Here is a 15465-nt window from a genome sequence, read left to right as displayed (position 1 = left end):
CTCCTATCCCCAGTGCTTTTCTTCTAGAAAAAAAGGTGTCAGTACTGCATACCCTCTAGTACCTCCAGAAAAAAGCACTGCCTATTCCTAATTTTGCAGTGAGAACTGTCCTGATCCACTTGCCCAAAGGCAGGTTCATGGGAGTGGTTGGACCTGCGGTTCAAAAGAAAGCTCCTTGGGTGGCAAGACCTGCCTTTGGCTTATGCCACACTCAGGGGCAGAGGAAAGGGGGGCGGACCGCCCCAGGTGTCTTCGCTGGGGGGGGGTGACATTTGGTGTGCCACCCGCCCACCTGCGACTCTCAAGCCTACCATCGGGGGAAGGAGGGAGCTGCACCGCTTTGCCGGCAGTATTCCCCCCTTCCCCCTTCATTTTGACAGCTTGGGGGAGGCTTGGGAGTCACAGGCTTACAGTGTGCCGAATGTCCGCCATCAGCGGCTCACTCCGCCCCTGTGGGCGGCTCGCTCCACTCCCAGCTGCAGGGCGTGCGCCACTCCGTGCACCCGAGTGGTTATCCCGTGCCTGGGAGGGCACCCTCCACACCCCACACCCCTCAGGAGTGCACCCACCCTGGGCAGCGTGGGCGTATGCTCTGCTGCTGTCCACACTGTACACCAGGGATCAGCAACTGGCAGCCTTTGGCTTAAATCTTGCCTCATGTGTTCAACCACCAGCCTATCCCCAGAACCAAGGGGATACATTGTGAGGAGTGGTGTCCATGGGATGTGTCACCAGCCCTTGTTAGAACCCAGCCTGCCACCATCCAACCCAACGCTAACATGGTTCTCCAGTAAAACTAGTTGTTGAACAGGGATGTGCACAGGTGGCCCAATGAATACAAGCTGAGATGTGCACATTTTAGATATCTGTTGGGCATGCACAGACGATGGCTGGATTGACTAGCAGTTGGAGGGGTTGCAGGTACAGGAAGCAAATCAGGTAATAGTGTGCCCAGCAATGTGAAAGGAGATTTGAAACACATCAGGGGAGAATGACCTGGCTGCATTTTCAGCTTCTAATGTGCACATGCCCTGAGAATAACATTCAGAAGCAACATTCGCAATGGTTAGAACACCCACCCACTGCCTTGAAAACAAATTCATCTGTTGCTGGAGAACGGAGGTGGAAGACACATACACAGTCCTCATGCAGAAGTTGTTTTTAGCTGCTTTATGTGCAGTCAAGGTGAAACAGTCTTGATATTTCACAGCTCATCAAGGAAATACCTAACCTTTATCACTGAACGCCTCTAGGGGTTCAATAGGCCCATATATGCATGCTAACTGGCAACCAGTGAAGGGGAGGCTGCAGTGCAAAAAGCCACAGAGGACTTTTGCACTGCAAGATTATTTATGGGCACACACACACACACTCCGCCCCGTTCCCATTTATTGAATGCAGCCCATTGGGAAATGATTTTGCCCGAGCTCATTTATACGAATAGGAGTTGCTCTAGAGTGCAGCTTCTGGCCATTTCAGCTGAGTTTGTGCCTGGGAAATATTCTTGGAGGGTTATGCCCATTTTGTAGCTGTTTCAGTCTCAATCAGGTCTCTCCCTTTCACTCTTAACAGCTTTTTCTACTTCTTCTGTAAATTATTGTGTTCTTACAGAGACGGTGGTGGCCCAGGGATTAAATTGCTTTAAAAGGGGTTGAGATGAATTCATGGAGGAGAGAGGTCTGTCAGTTACCATTAGTCTCTGGATACCTAAATGGACTCCGCATGCATAGAGGCAGTGGACCTGTGGATATCCAAAATGGCCAGGAAGAAATAATGGGGGAGAGCTGTGGCCATCACGACCCACATGTGGACTTCTCAGAAGCATCTGGCTGGCCACTCTTGGAAACAGGGTGGGCTAGATAAAAACCCAACCCACTCCAATGGCCTGACCCATCAGCACTCTTCTTCCTTATTAAGGATGGATCACATTATATTCACTGTGCCACCTTTGCACATCCCTTTTCAACAACTAGTTTTACCGGAAACCCATGTTAAGGTTGGGTTGGATGGTGGCAGGCTGGGTTCTAATGAGGGCTGGTGACACGTCCCATGGCCACCACTCCTCCCAATGCATTTCACTTGGCTCTGGGGATAGTGGGGTGGTTGTACTCATGAGGCATGATTTAAGCCGGAGGCAGCCAGTTGCCGGTCCCTGGTGTATATGGTGTTCCACAATGTGGCATAAGCAAAAGTCAGGTGCTTGCCCCAAGGAGCTCTCACTTTAAAATTAGGGATAGCAGAAGCAAGTAATGACTAATGGTGTCATAATTATCCTGGAAATCCCAGGTTGAGCTGCCCCTTGAGGAATGGTTCAAGAATATCTGGGACATGACTATTTCAAGTGTTATAAAGAGAGACACCTATGATTAAACCTATGACACACACCCTTCTTTTCATATGCAAGATAGCAAATTTATCCCACCAATTTCACAAACATGTCTGTGGAGAGCCTACATTGACCATTTACATTTTGAGATTATGTAAAATGATACTATAAACTCAGTGCTATGTTTACAGTGGTACTACAGGTTAAGTACTTAATTTGTTCCGGAGGTCCGTACTTAACCTGAAACTGTTCTTAACCTGAAGCACCACTTTAGCTAATGGGGCCTCCTGCTGCTGCTGTGCCGCCGGAGCACGATTTCTGTTCTCATCCTGAAGCAAAGTTCTTAAGCTGAAGCACTATTTCTGGGTTAGTGGAGTGTGTAACCTGAAGCATATGTAACCTGAAGCGTATGTAACCCGAGGTACCACTGTATTCTTGTTTGCAGATACTGCATTAAATTTTATTTTAAAAATATTTTTTTTAAGTGTAGAGCTGAGCTACAATGCTGGTTGTGGCCCCAGTCACAGTGCCACCTCCCCCGGCAGTGGTTAAATTAAGGGGTGATAACATGACCTAAAACAGACAATGTTCTGGATTAAAAATGGCCACAACTTAAAAATAAAAAAATCTAGGAGGGAATGTGAGTTTGCCCAGCTCATATCGCTCATTGCATTACTTACTCAGCAGCAATACTCTCCCTTCCCCATTTCGTCTTCAGTTTGGAACATAAGATGAGACCCCCAGACACAGGCTGCCTGCATTTAGAAAGCCAGGTCCACTTCAGGCATGTGTACTGCAGTTTATATCATATGAGGCTCCTACTCTTGTTGAAGCAGTCATCAATGCCTGTGAATTACATGAGCAGCCCAGCCAAGCAGAGCAGACTTTGCTGTTTTGGTCATTTCCCCTGATTGTATCTTGCACACATTCCATGAAGTTGCTGCCCCTACCCAGACCCAAAACCCTCCACAAAGACAGGAATGTGCAACACCAATTATTTTCTGCAGCTTTCCACTTTGATTCCCCACAATCCTGCAGGGCCCATCTCTCTCTTGACCCAACATGCAAGTTAACCCACCTGTACACAGACTCCGCCCTCCAAAGCCCTTTGGGGTCCTCCATCCAAATCCCAAGACCAAAACCCAATGCCCTTCAGGGTTTCCCCTTGGGGGAGTTGCTGGCACTTTGTGCCTGAGCCATCTTTTTTTCTTGTGTGCAGTGGTAGACCTCTCTTGCACTGCAAGGCTCTATGAAGAGAACAGCCAACCAAGTACAATTTAAAATGGTTTTCAGTGGTGCCATGCGTACAAAAACATATTTTCGGATTTTGCAGAGTATTCAGAAAGGAAAACTGTAGGGATTCAGAATCCTTTGCTGCAGGTGTGTGAAACACATTACATGCAGTCTTCACCCAGACGACAGAATTATTGATTCACTGAAATTCAGTTGAGGAGGAATTTGCCAGCATCTCTGTATCTCAGATATCTCCATGGAAAGTCTGAAGAGTGCTTCAGATATCCTAGTCTTTCTGTGCACATGTGTTCTTTTACTTCCTGAAAAAGCAGTTACATAATCTGTTTTGCTTTATACCGGCAGTTCAATGTGTGCGTGTTGACTGGATGTGTAGATAAGAATCTGCATCTCAGTGAGAATAAGGAAATGCTGGCAGACTCCCACATTCAGACACACATTCTTACAAGTGCTTAACCTCTGGGGGGTTCGCCCTTCTCTCCCTACCTTGTGCAAGGGTTTGGGTCTCCAGTTACTGATACATATTTTCCCCTGATAGAAAATCAAGTAGAATCAGACAACAAAAGTTCCAGATAATTGACTGCAGCAACAAATCAATATTATCTGTGTCCAAAATTGAACCTGGTGAATTAGTTTGGAATTCCAAATAACTGTAAAAAGCACCAATCTATTGTCCTTTCTATGCAATAAAAGCAGCAGTTGCCTTTGGGCAAGAGAGCCAAGAGTTTACTGAACACAGTCACCCAGGCAGTAGAGGGCGCTGTCGATTTGCTCTAGCTTGTGCATAGCAATGCAACAGCTGCCTGCAGGAAGTGAGGACAGTGACACATGCCCATGAACTACGGGGAGAAGTGGGAAGGTGGTGGAGAAAGATGGTTAGCATCACTCTTTCTTCTGTGTGCTCAGCAAATGGTGGGGGAGGTTGATCCAGAAGAGGGCTGTGACAGCCCTGCGCCAAAGATGCTAGATCTCTCAGCCACTTAATACACACACATCTCTCAGCCACTTAATACATTGGATTAAATCACTGAATAATATCCGGCGGTTCGAATCCCCTGACGGGGTGAGCTCCTGTTCCTCAGTTCCTGCTCCTGCCAAACTAGCAGTTTGAAAGCACGTCCAAGTGCAAGTAGATAAATAGGTACCACTCTGGCGGGAAGGTAAATAGCGTTTCCGTGCGCTGCTCTGGTTCGCCAGAAGCGGCTTAGTCATGCTGGCCACGTGACCCGGAAGCTGTATGCCGACTCCCTCGGCCAGTAAAGCGAGATGAGCGCCGCAACCCCAGAGTCGGCCACGACTAGACCTAACGGTCAGGGGTCCCTTTACCTTTACATCATTTAGGTAAATGTGGAATAAGTTACCTTTGTTTGTGTGCTTTATTTTGAACCCATCTTTGGATTATCAATGGATTTTCTTTCTTTCTTTTAAGTGTGTGGCAGCATGGTGGCAAAAGGAGAGCTGTGAGTGAGTGAGTGAATGAGTGAGTTCAGGGTGTGGGCCTGGCTGAGGGAAGGGAAATGTAGGGAGAGTGTCAGGAGAGGTCAAGAGAGCGCCCTGAAAATGGTTACTGAAGACTTCTATATTCTTTGCTTTAAAATGTTTTCCAACATTTTGGGGCATCAGGATGAGAAATTTTCCTTTGGAGACTGGTAATGGGAATAAAACGCTAAGACTGAGAACCTAGAATCAGTCACAAACTTTGGCATCCAAAGTTTGTGGCAGATACTAAAATTCTGCATGCATCACCATGCTTCAAAAACTATGGTACTGGGGGCAGAAATCTATGCCAGGTTTTATGCTTGTTTGTTAATATAGTGCAGCATGCCTTGGTGTCTGTTTATTTAGTAGCACAAAAAAGCAAAAAAACCCGCACTTCATCTTGCCACCAGTATACCAGCGTACAGAAAGGAGGCTACAGAAGTCTGTTCCTCAGTAGCACATGGCTCTGTTAGCTTGGTATGCTAAGGGTAGTGCAAAATACAAAGAAATAGATTGTTTCTGCCTTTGGTGCTATCAATCCTGCACCTTTTGTCAGCACTAAATCCCCTACAAATAATAAAAATAAAGCTTCCTCGCATTAAATCTTGAGCAGTCCATTAAAAACTGTGTACACAGTGAAACAAACAGATGATTAAATAAGGCCTATAACAGTATTTCTATAATATACCCTCTCTAAATAACATAATGGAAAAGGCCCATTCAGAGCTGATTAACCTCAGTTCAGGAAGATCATTTATTTCAAATCATTATGCTCAGCTGATTAAAAATGAATTAATTCCTACAGGAAACCATTTCCAAACACTGCCTCTACTCATAAATCCAACACAGAGGCGGGAGGAATGTCTCATAATGCAAAAATCTACACACAGAGCCATAAATCAGTACAAAAACCAAAGAGTTGGGGGTGGGGCCTGGCAATGGCCTGGAAGCCCACTCCTATTGAAGACCGCTGGAGCCAAAGAGAAATGGGCCTGATCCATGCCTGGATGGTAACCCCAGAAGCCCACCTTGCTGCCTACAGTACAGCAGGAATTCTCAGACTCTGGCACTGGAAGAAGAACAGTCCAGAAAGTTACCCATGACTTCTGACTGAGGGCCAAACTATTCTTGTGTCTGCCCCATTGGCACATAAAGTAGGCAATGGGATTTAATGTTTGCAACAAAAGGTTTTCATGAGTGAGGGTTGCAAAAGCCTGCAGCTCCTCCACCACCCCTTATGTTTCTTTCTTCCATCATCAACTCAAGTCTTTTCACCTTGGCTTGGCTTGCTTCTAGGATCAGAGTCAAGCCGGGAAGAAATGACCTGAGGCAACAGAGGCCAAGGAGTTAAGGAAAGGGCTCCCCTCCCAAGGCACATTTTTATAGCAAAATGTAATTGCCCTTCACACGCTCATCCACTTTGGTTGTGATCAGAGCAGCTGCACAAACAACAAATATGGCTGCCACATCATGCTTAGTCCACCCTTCGGACCCATCAAATTCATTCAGTTGTGGCCTGTGTCTGTCCGTTGCACATCCTCCCACATTTTTCTGATGAAAATAGGAACATTATATTCTACATCAGGAAGCGTCTCCCATGTTTGATCTTGCCGCACATATATTCATTGTATAAACATATACACCTGTCACATCGAGCCAATTACAACCTTCCAGTCTAACCTACCCCATAGGATTGTTGTAAAAAAAATGTGCAAGAGAAGAGATCATGTACAGCACCTTCAACAGATAAACGGAATGAAATAAAATTTTAGCTGTAAGCTGCCTTGAGTCCCTGTCAGGGAAAAAGGCAGGATATAACAATAACAACAATAACAATAATGGAAACTGTGGGAATGATCGGGAACCTACCAGAGAGTAAATCCTATTGAACTCAGTGGGACTTAGTTCTGAGTAAAAATGCTTAGGATTGCAGTGTAAGGCTGCATAGTCTTTACACAGTTACCTGGGAGTAAGCTCCATTGAAAACAGTGGGACTTACTTCTCAGTAGACAGTGTAAGGCTCCATTTACAATAAACGAATAAACATTCACATGTTTTCTGAAAAAACTGCTGAAGCATTGCAATCAAAGAACTTATAGTGGATTGGTGACACTTTCCTTCAAAATTATAGGAAGGGCACCGTAGGCCAGCTTCACCATCTCCTTCATTTGGTGCAGAAATTTTATTTTCAGTATAAACAGGACTCTGGTTTTGCACCTACACACCCACCCACCACGTTTAATTGTTCCCTGAGACATGGAAGGGAGGAAAAAGGAAAAGTGGGACATTCCGGGATCAAATCAGAAACCGGGACAGCTTCTGTAATTCCAGGACTGTCCTTGGAAAATGTGGAGGGTATGCCATTGCTGTTTCAGTGAACACATGTAACCCTTTTTCGCCAAGTGTTTTTAAACTAAAAAGCCCCCCAAAATACTGTCCTACAGGTCCTGCATCAACCTTCCTCCTTCATTATCCACACATCCTTGCAACTTTTATATTGTGCAAAATAAAACATTTTCCTGAAAATGAGCAAATAATAGCACTGATATTATTTATTCCATATGTCCGCAACTTACATACATTTAACTAGTGTGCATTCAGCTTTACGTGCTTGGCCAAAAAAAAGAACAATTCAAAAGGAGGCTGTTGTCTGGGAAAAAAGGCTTTGGCTACCCGACCTTTCTTTGCACCCAATGTGTTTTGACTATACACAATCTTGGCTTTAGGTGCAATCCCTAGAGCATAAGAAGAAGAGTTTGGATTTGATATCCCGCCTTTCACTCCCCTTAAGGAGTCTCAAAGCGGCTAACATTCTCCTTTCCCTTCCTCCCCCACAACAAACACTCTGTGAGGTGAGCCCCACATAATGAAAAGGCTTACTATATTAATGTATTTCAACAATAAAATTTGTATTTTCTGATTGCTGATATCAAGGTATTCAGTGCAGAAGTCCTCTCCCCCTTCCTGGTAGATGCCATTGCATCACTGGATAAGTTTTGTCTTGGACGGAGGGGAGGTTGTAGCCTCTACCTGGCCCATCTGAAATGGGGTATCCCATTAAAGGGATCCAGGGAAGATGCTTCTGTCTGGGTGCCCAGGCAGGGGCAAGGGGCTACAGCACTCCCCAGGTGCAGTCCAGTGGGGGAGTTACTCCTTGATGTAGGTCAGGGGCGCCCTCATTTCCAGTTGACCCCAAATGTAAGTTCTTCTGGCAGGCGGGCCGGAAGGGGTGGGGTCTACCCAATGCCTGTGCCAAACCTCTTCCATTTGTTGTAGCCTGGTTTCACCCAAATGACAGTTGTTATGCCTCCTGTTCTTGGTATTGGGGAGGACTGAAGGGTATGACTGAATCCATGGTCTCTGAAAATGGGTCTGAACATGACTGCCGTGGATTAAGTGTTGGACTTCGACAGGGAATTTCAGAATACTCTTCTCAGCAATGAAGCTCAGAGGATAACATTGGGTAAGGTACCATTTTTAAGGCTATCTCACAGGTTTGGAGGAAGGGCAGGATACCAATGTGATGATCAAAATATGCCTCCTCTATTCTGACACTTTATGCCGAGCATCTGAAATTGTATGATAAACAGCTATTAGCACATAGGCAGTTCACATCCTCAGGAAGGATCAGCTGTGAGCGGGGGCAATGCTTGTGCTTAGTTTTGTTTTTCTGAGCAAAGTGTATGACTTTGGATGGTAAATTGCCCCCCTGGCTGGTGTAGAACGAATGTAATTAAACTGCATTTAAGTGCTCTCTGAGGTCTTCCCTTTCTCAATGTGGCATTTCACATTTTGCAGTCTTGTAACCACTTTACACCAGAGGCCTTTTTAATGCAAGAGAGAACCGGAGCTCATAAAACTGGTTTCTGATCCGTGCAAGAGCCAGGAGCTTGAGAAGGCTGTGTGGCAGAGATTTTGCCAAAGGGCTCTTTTCTCTGGGGAGCTGAGAGACAAAAAGGGGGCAGAGACAGGCGTTAGGAGCCACAAACTAGGCTGCAGACAGATTACACACAGCAGCCCTGCAGGTCTGCGGAGACAGATAATGGGAGGTAACTCTACGGAGTTCATGAAGCCCATTTAAACTCCTCACCGGAAAGTAATGAATTATTTCTAATTTGTAGACACCTGTGTATAATGGAAATCATCTATTGGGAGAGGATACAGAAGAAAGTACCTGCCAGGTTAACAAAGCAGATGGCACTGGAAAAGGCCTATCCATGCTGCACTTTTAAAACAACAGCTAGGAGCAACATCCACCAGGAGTATATTCTGTGTGCTGTTCTGATTCAACAAGAAGACCATTCTAACCTTCTTGTGACCTTATATCCCCATTATGTCTTCCTGCCCCACCTTCCCCTGCCTCCTAAGATCGGTGGGTCTCTTGAGATGCAAACCCTGAGAATTAGCAGCTGGGGCCTGGGAGCTTTCTGCTGAGCCTGTAGGACTGGCACCTAAATTGGCACCTAGGAAGCACCACATAGTGCTAGACTAGTGAGGTGTAGAGGCTAGCTGCACCTTTTGCTAACGTAGGATTTAGTGCAATGTTGGCGGTTCCCAAAATAGAGAAGATCCATAATTGAGGGGGCACCAATTTTTGGCTTCACGCTGGGTGCCATATTACAGAAAATGACCCAAGGTCACCCCTCCTGTTGCCTCAGATTAGACATGGCATGGGGCAGAGTGAATCTCAAGCCAAACAGAAAATAGCCCCTCTCCCTTGATTCTGGCCCCTCACCCTGAAGTTATCTGAGAATGAGGATATTTAAGGTCAGACACTGAGGACTGGCAACCACAATAGCCTCAAAACTGTTGGGTTATCAAGCTTGTACTTCTGGGCTTCATGGTGCAAGTTCCAGGGGGTCCATCATACTATAAAACAAGGTTTATGTCTCTTGTGTTTTTCTCCAGCTAGGACTTTGGTCTGGGTTAAATGGGCATTCTCCTCGAAACCCTGCTGCCTGGAGACATCTCACTCACAGACTGCCCCAATTCCTCTCCCTTCTCCTTTAAACCCAATTTTGTCACTGCACAGCAGTGGCAAGAATACATCATGGAGGCCCTCCTTCTACTTTGCCACCCCATGCATAGCAGAACATCAGGCCATAAAGCCATAAAGAGCCCTTGGGAAATCTCTTCTTTCACATGGACACTGGCACTACACTGGCCTTGGGAAATGGTTTCCTCAGGGACCATTTCTGACTTAACCAGGGGAGAGGAGAGAAGGAAGAGACTTCCTTCCCTTGCCTTCCCCAATAACTTGCAGCTACCACCAGTGGGTGGCGCTGTGGTCTAAAGCACTGAGCCTCTTGGGCTTGCTGATCAGAAGGTTGGAGGTTCAAATCCCCATGACAGGATGAGCTCCTGTTGCTCGGTCCCTGCTCCTACCAACCTAGCAGCTTGAAACCACGTCAAAGTGCAAGTAGATAAATACCTTCCGGCGGGAAGGTAAACGGCGTTTCCATGCGCTGCTCTGGTTTCACCAGAAGCGGCTTAGTCATGCTGGCCACATGACCCGGAAAAACTGTCTGCAGACAAACGTCGGCTCCCTCAGCCAGTAAAGCGAGATGAGCGCCACAACCCCAGAGTCGTTCGCGACTGGACTTAACTGTCAGGGGTCCTTTACCCTTTGTTTTTTTACTACCAGCACCAGACCACCAGGACAGTACAGTATGCGGGATTGTAAAGGAAAGGGAGAGACTTGGGAAACTGGCAGTGGGCCAGGTGTTTGCTTGCTTCTTTCTTGCGTTAAGCAAGGGGCACAAATACAAGTGGGCTTCAAGATATGATAGCCATGTTCAAATATATAAAAGGATGTCACATAGAGGAGGGAGAAAGGTTGTTTTCTGCTGCTCCAGAGAAGCGGACACGGAGCAATGGATCCAAACTGCAGGAAAGAAGATTCCAACTAAACATTAGGAAGAACTTCCTGACAGTAAGAGCTGTTTGACAGTGGAATTTGCTGCCAAGGAGTGTGGTGGAGTCTCCTTCTTTGGAGGTCTTTAAGCAGAGGCTTGACAACCATATGTCAGGAGTGCTCTGATGGTGTTTCCTGCTTGGCAGGGGGTTGGACTCGATGGCCCTTGTGGTCTCTTCCAACTCTATGATTCTATGATTCTATGATAACCTGAACTAATTCCTTAATTTAGCTTGGCTAATTTCAGAGGCAACCCAGCGTGAGCCAGGGGGAATTTACCCATCACTACCTCAAAATGCTCAAACGTGCCCATGTTTTGGCTTGATCATGCCCCACACCAGAAGACATTATTTTGTCCACACAAAAGGAATTTGGCTTTCAGTTCGCAAAATATTTATGCACAGATGTGATCCGAATAAAAAACAAAATGGCAAATAAATTAATTCAGTGTGAAAAAGATGGAATTAGCAAACAACACCTGAATTACATTAACCGTCTAAGCAACCCAAATGCTATCAAGGTGTCTTTGTTACATTACAGAATCCATTAACTGAAGAAAGCAGACGAATATCAATATCTAAAAATGCACCAAAGCACCCACCAAAGATTCCAGATAAGAATGCTGCAAAAACATGAGAAGTTGTGATAGCTTGGGGTATTGAATTAATCATTTAATAAAATCTATAAACAGTGCACAGCAACTAAATAGATGCCATAGACCTACATCAGTTCAGAAAATAAGCATCAGAGAACAATTGTACAATGGCATGCATCGTTGTTGACACCAGGCACTTTGTATTCTGTCACCTTTCAAGTATCTCTGATTTCAAAAGACACTTGAACTGAGGCATAAATGAGACTCCCACCAGAAGGGGAAAATTGCTTCCGCTCCGAAGGAAGGGAGTCAACTGAAAGCCACCTCAGGCTTCTTGCAGAGCTCTGCACTTTGCCTGCAATCCTTATACACACTTACTTAGGAGTAGAGATGGCAGGGTCTTTGATTTTGGTTCTCTTGGTTTCTCATTCTTTCAATTTTAAATTCAGTTCTCCACCTTTCAGCAGCAATTTAGTGCCAATTTTTCACAATCCAGTTTTTAAAATGCAGTTTTGACTAATGGGCATATTTTCGAAAGCAAGCTCTAATATAATGCATTTTATACTTCCGTTAATATGTTAATTTTTATGCACACCTTCCACAAATTTATCCATTGTTGGACTGGAGAACTGCACTGCAAAATATGGATAAGTGCAACTTTTGAAGTTCTCAAATTATTTCAGAAAGTGTTGATTTGGTAGATTTGGATTCAAATATGAACTGAATCAAATCTCGGCCCATCCCTACTTAGGAGTAAGCCTCATTGACTCTAGTGGGACTTACCGCTGAGTAAACATGCAAAGAACTCACCTGTTAGACTCTTCAGGATGTATTGCACCTTGGATAGTCAATTCCAGTCTCAGGATTTGGGGGGTGGGGGTTGAAGGGGGTGGATGTCGTGACCATAAAGGTATTAAGCTTATAGCATCATGTCAGGTATTAGCTAAGAAGTGCTTGGATTGCTTAAGTGTCTGGGGTTAGTTCCACTTCCCAATTCCACCCGCTACACTCGTGACAGCACTGTCTTCTCTGCTCCCTGGTGGGAACTACAGAGTCCGTTCAGCTGCAATAGCTAATACCTTTGGTCAGTTAGTGAAACGACTCAGGAGAGTATGTAAGCACCTTCGGCTTCCTGTGTTATAAGGCTTTTTGCTTCTCCGTGTGGTGTTTTTCTCTTTGGGAGTTGTCCTCCTTTTTTTTTTTTTTAACTTCAGAGCCCTCCCTTCAATTTCAGCCCCTTTCCAAAATGGTAGACTTGCAATCCAGTGACTTCCTATATCTTACAGTTGAGCAGCAGCAGCTGATTCCCCGCCCGCCCCCCCAACTCTGGTGTGATTAAAAGCTGTAAGCATTAGCACAGCTGCTACAGTCTTTCACCTCCCCGGTTCACAATCAGCTCAAGCCTACGCTAAGTTTGGGCTGAAATCTTCAGTGGCCTTGAAAAGTCCCTCTGCTTACTTGGCTAGGGCCGAGCTGGAAATGCATTAATGCTCCAGTGATTCCTATCTGTCAGATTCAAATTAGGATAGCACAGACAAGTCCTAGGAAATAGAGGCTGTCCCTGGTGATTGGAGTAAATGGCCTTCGCTCTACCAGCCAACAATAGCATTGTGGTGGTGGACTGGGCCAGTGGGCCAGCCCCTCTCTTGAATTGGGCTGTTTTTCTTTCTCCCTGCTTTCAAATCCCCGTGGCTGAGAAATGCAGCTAATAACATTTGCCTCCCTTACAAGAGCATTGTCTGGTTTCTCATCCTTTAGTGTTTGCCAATTCCTCTGAGACCCAGGCGTGAAGCAATTATCTGAATAGATGTGTAACAGGTCCCTTTCTATTTCTGTGCTTGTGCAGGAGTGTGATATCAAATACAACCCGCTTCTGCAAGAGTTGGTTGTCTGCTATGTATGTAGGAAACTTGCAGGTAAAAAATGTAGCATATAATAGAAGATGGTTCTGTAATAGAAGATGGTAGGTTTATGCCAACCTACCTGATGGATGGATTTCTACTCTGCTTTCCATTCAAAAGAATCCAAAAGCCACTCTGGGTGGCTTCCAACAAATTAAAACACATCTGACCTGACTGGTTTGTGCAATAATACCTGAATAGTACCGTCTGACCTGACTGTTTTGTAAAATGATGTGTGCAAATGGATTGAGCATTTGCTACTGATGCTGCATTTTGTCCATGGGATCCAGTTTCTTGCCCACCACAAACTGTGAAACCTGACACACAGGGTGCTGCTCCCTTCTGCCTCTTCCACACACGAGTAGACCCAGGCTCTGTCCTATCAAGCCCCCCCCCAACCTGTCAGGCATCTTCCCTGCACTCCCAGTCTTTGCCCCCATCACAGGTGCCAAGCCTTAGGAAGCCTTCAGAAACTCGTGCAGTCTTTGCCAGCCTGATGCAGCTTTCCAGGCACCAACAGCACTGCTAGCTTAGTCTGATGGGAGAGGTGGTCCAAAACATGTATATCAGATTGGCAAAGACCATGCTAGTGGGTTGGGTGTAGCAGATAGGGCAGGGGAAAATACAGCCTATCACAGGGTGCAGCATTGCAGCCTCCAACTTTGCTCAACCTGGTGAGCATGCCTAACTTGAAAACTTTTATAAGGGACAACAGTACCACATGACCTGCTCAGGCCTATCATTGTTCAATATACTTCCTTGCTAGTCTGGCTGATTTGTCTGTACTTCCCTGGTGGTGAAATACAATGTAAATTTCTGCATCTTAGATCCCAGGGTCAGGTCCAGAAGAGAACATCTAACCCACATTTGTGGTGACCCTGGTTTAATAGCCAAAAACAACACATTTCTTGCAACCTGATAGCTCTCCAGTTCCCAAATTTGACAGTGGGGTATCCTAAATTCATATCTTAACACCCCATACACCCCACTGACAATGGACAAGCGTCGGGGAGTAAATTCCATTTGTACTTCCAATGTGTGGAAGAAAAGGTTGGCAGTTTTGAACATTCTTTCAGCGATTAGTAGACTTTTTTTTTTTAAAAGGAGCAACCTCCTCTCCCAAAATATAAAGTTTGTTCCCCCCTTTGAATGAGAAGGTTTAATCTCTTCCTTTTCTCTTTGCTCTCTCTCTAGGCGGCTGTGGAGTGTTGACTTGATAAAGACGCTGCTTGCTTTGGGGAAGTGAATCAAGGAACGAGTCACAGAGGTGAACATCAAACAGCCTGTTTCAGCAGGTACTGGGCCTTCTTGATTCTCCCCACCCCTTTCTTCCCATCATTCAGTGTGTAGCGACTTGTCTCTTTAGTTCTGGGAGAAGCTGAAAGTCCACAGAGAAGGGAATTCCATTCTCCACACAATCCCTGACGCCTTTCATTAACCCCCCCCCCCCCCGGAGGATTCCACCTTCTTCATGACGGGGCTCTTGTCCCCTTTAGGTTCTTGGATCCCAGTCTGTTGTGGAGCCCCCCTGCCTGTGGGCTCCATCTCCTTTCCTCGGTGCTGGAGTTAGCTAAAGCGTGTGCAGCTTGAGACCCACCAAATTCAGCCCACCAACCAAATGTAGGGCAAGCATCTCTAAAGGCTGCAACGTGTGACGCGTGGGTTGCATTTAGTTCAAAGGGACACAAGTTCTGCAGGGCTAGTTTTTATATACCCAGTGTGCTTCCCTTTTCCCACCAAACCAGTATAAAGAAGAGCTGGTCATGCAGAGATGGGAAGGACTGGAGTTAAAGGTGAGCATGCATTAGATCCCAGCTTCAAGACATAAGCGCAGAATTGAAGGCCTAACATGGCTGAGATGAGGAAGCTACAGTGCTAACAATGTTGTTTTTAATAAGGTACCTAAGGACGTGGGTTATTACGTGACTGGCAATAAAAGCATATTACTGTGCTCACTCATGCCGGGGAATGCATGCTCTACTCCTGCATTATGTGATCT

At 45.7% G+C, this 15465-nt stretch overlaps 1 protein-coding gene across 2 annotated transcripts in view; it reads left to right on the top strand.

Moving 5' to 3' along the window:
* The window catches only part of TNR (tenascin R), a 376963-nt gene that overhangs the window by 190555 nt on the left and 170943 nt on the right, over positions 1-15465 (top strand). The window contains exon 2 of one of the 2 annotated variants that reach the window (XM_053391239.1): positions 14661-14761. The exons of the other annotated variant lie outside the window; for it this stretch is intronic. The gene's annotated coding sequence lies outside the window, so the exon portion shown is untranslated. The remainder of the gene's footprint in view (positions 1-14660; positions 14762-15465) is intronic. 2 annotated transcript variants of the gene reach the window in all.

This window comes from Podarcis raffonei, chromosome 6, assembly GCF_027172205.1.
Source record: "Podarcis raffonei isolate rPodRaf1 chromosome 6, rPodRaf1.pri, whole genome shotgun sequence".
NCBI classification, from domain to species: domain Eukaryota; kingdom Metazoa; phylum Chordata; class Lepidosauria; order Squamata; family Lacertidae; genus Podarcis; species Podarcis raffonei.
This window is presented reverse-complemented; position numbering and strand designations above follow the sequence as displayed.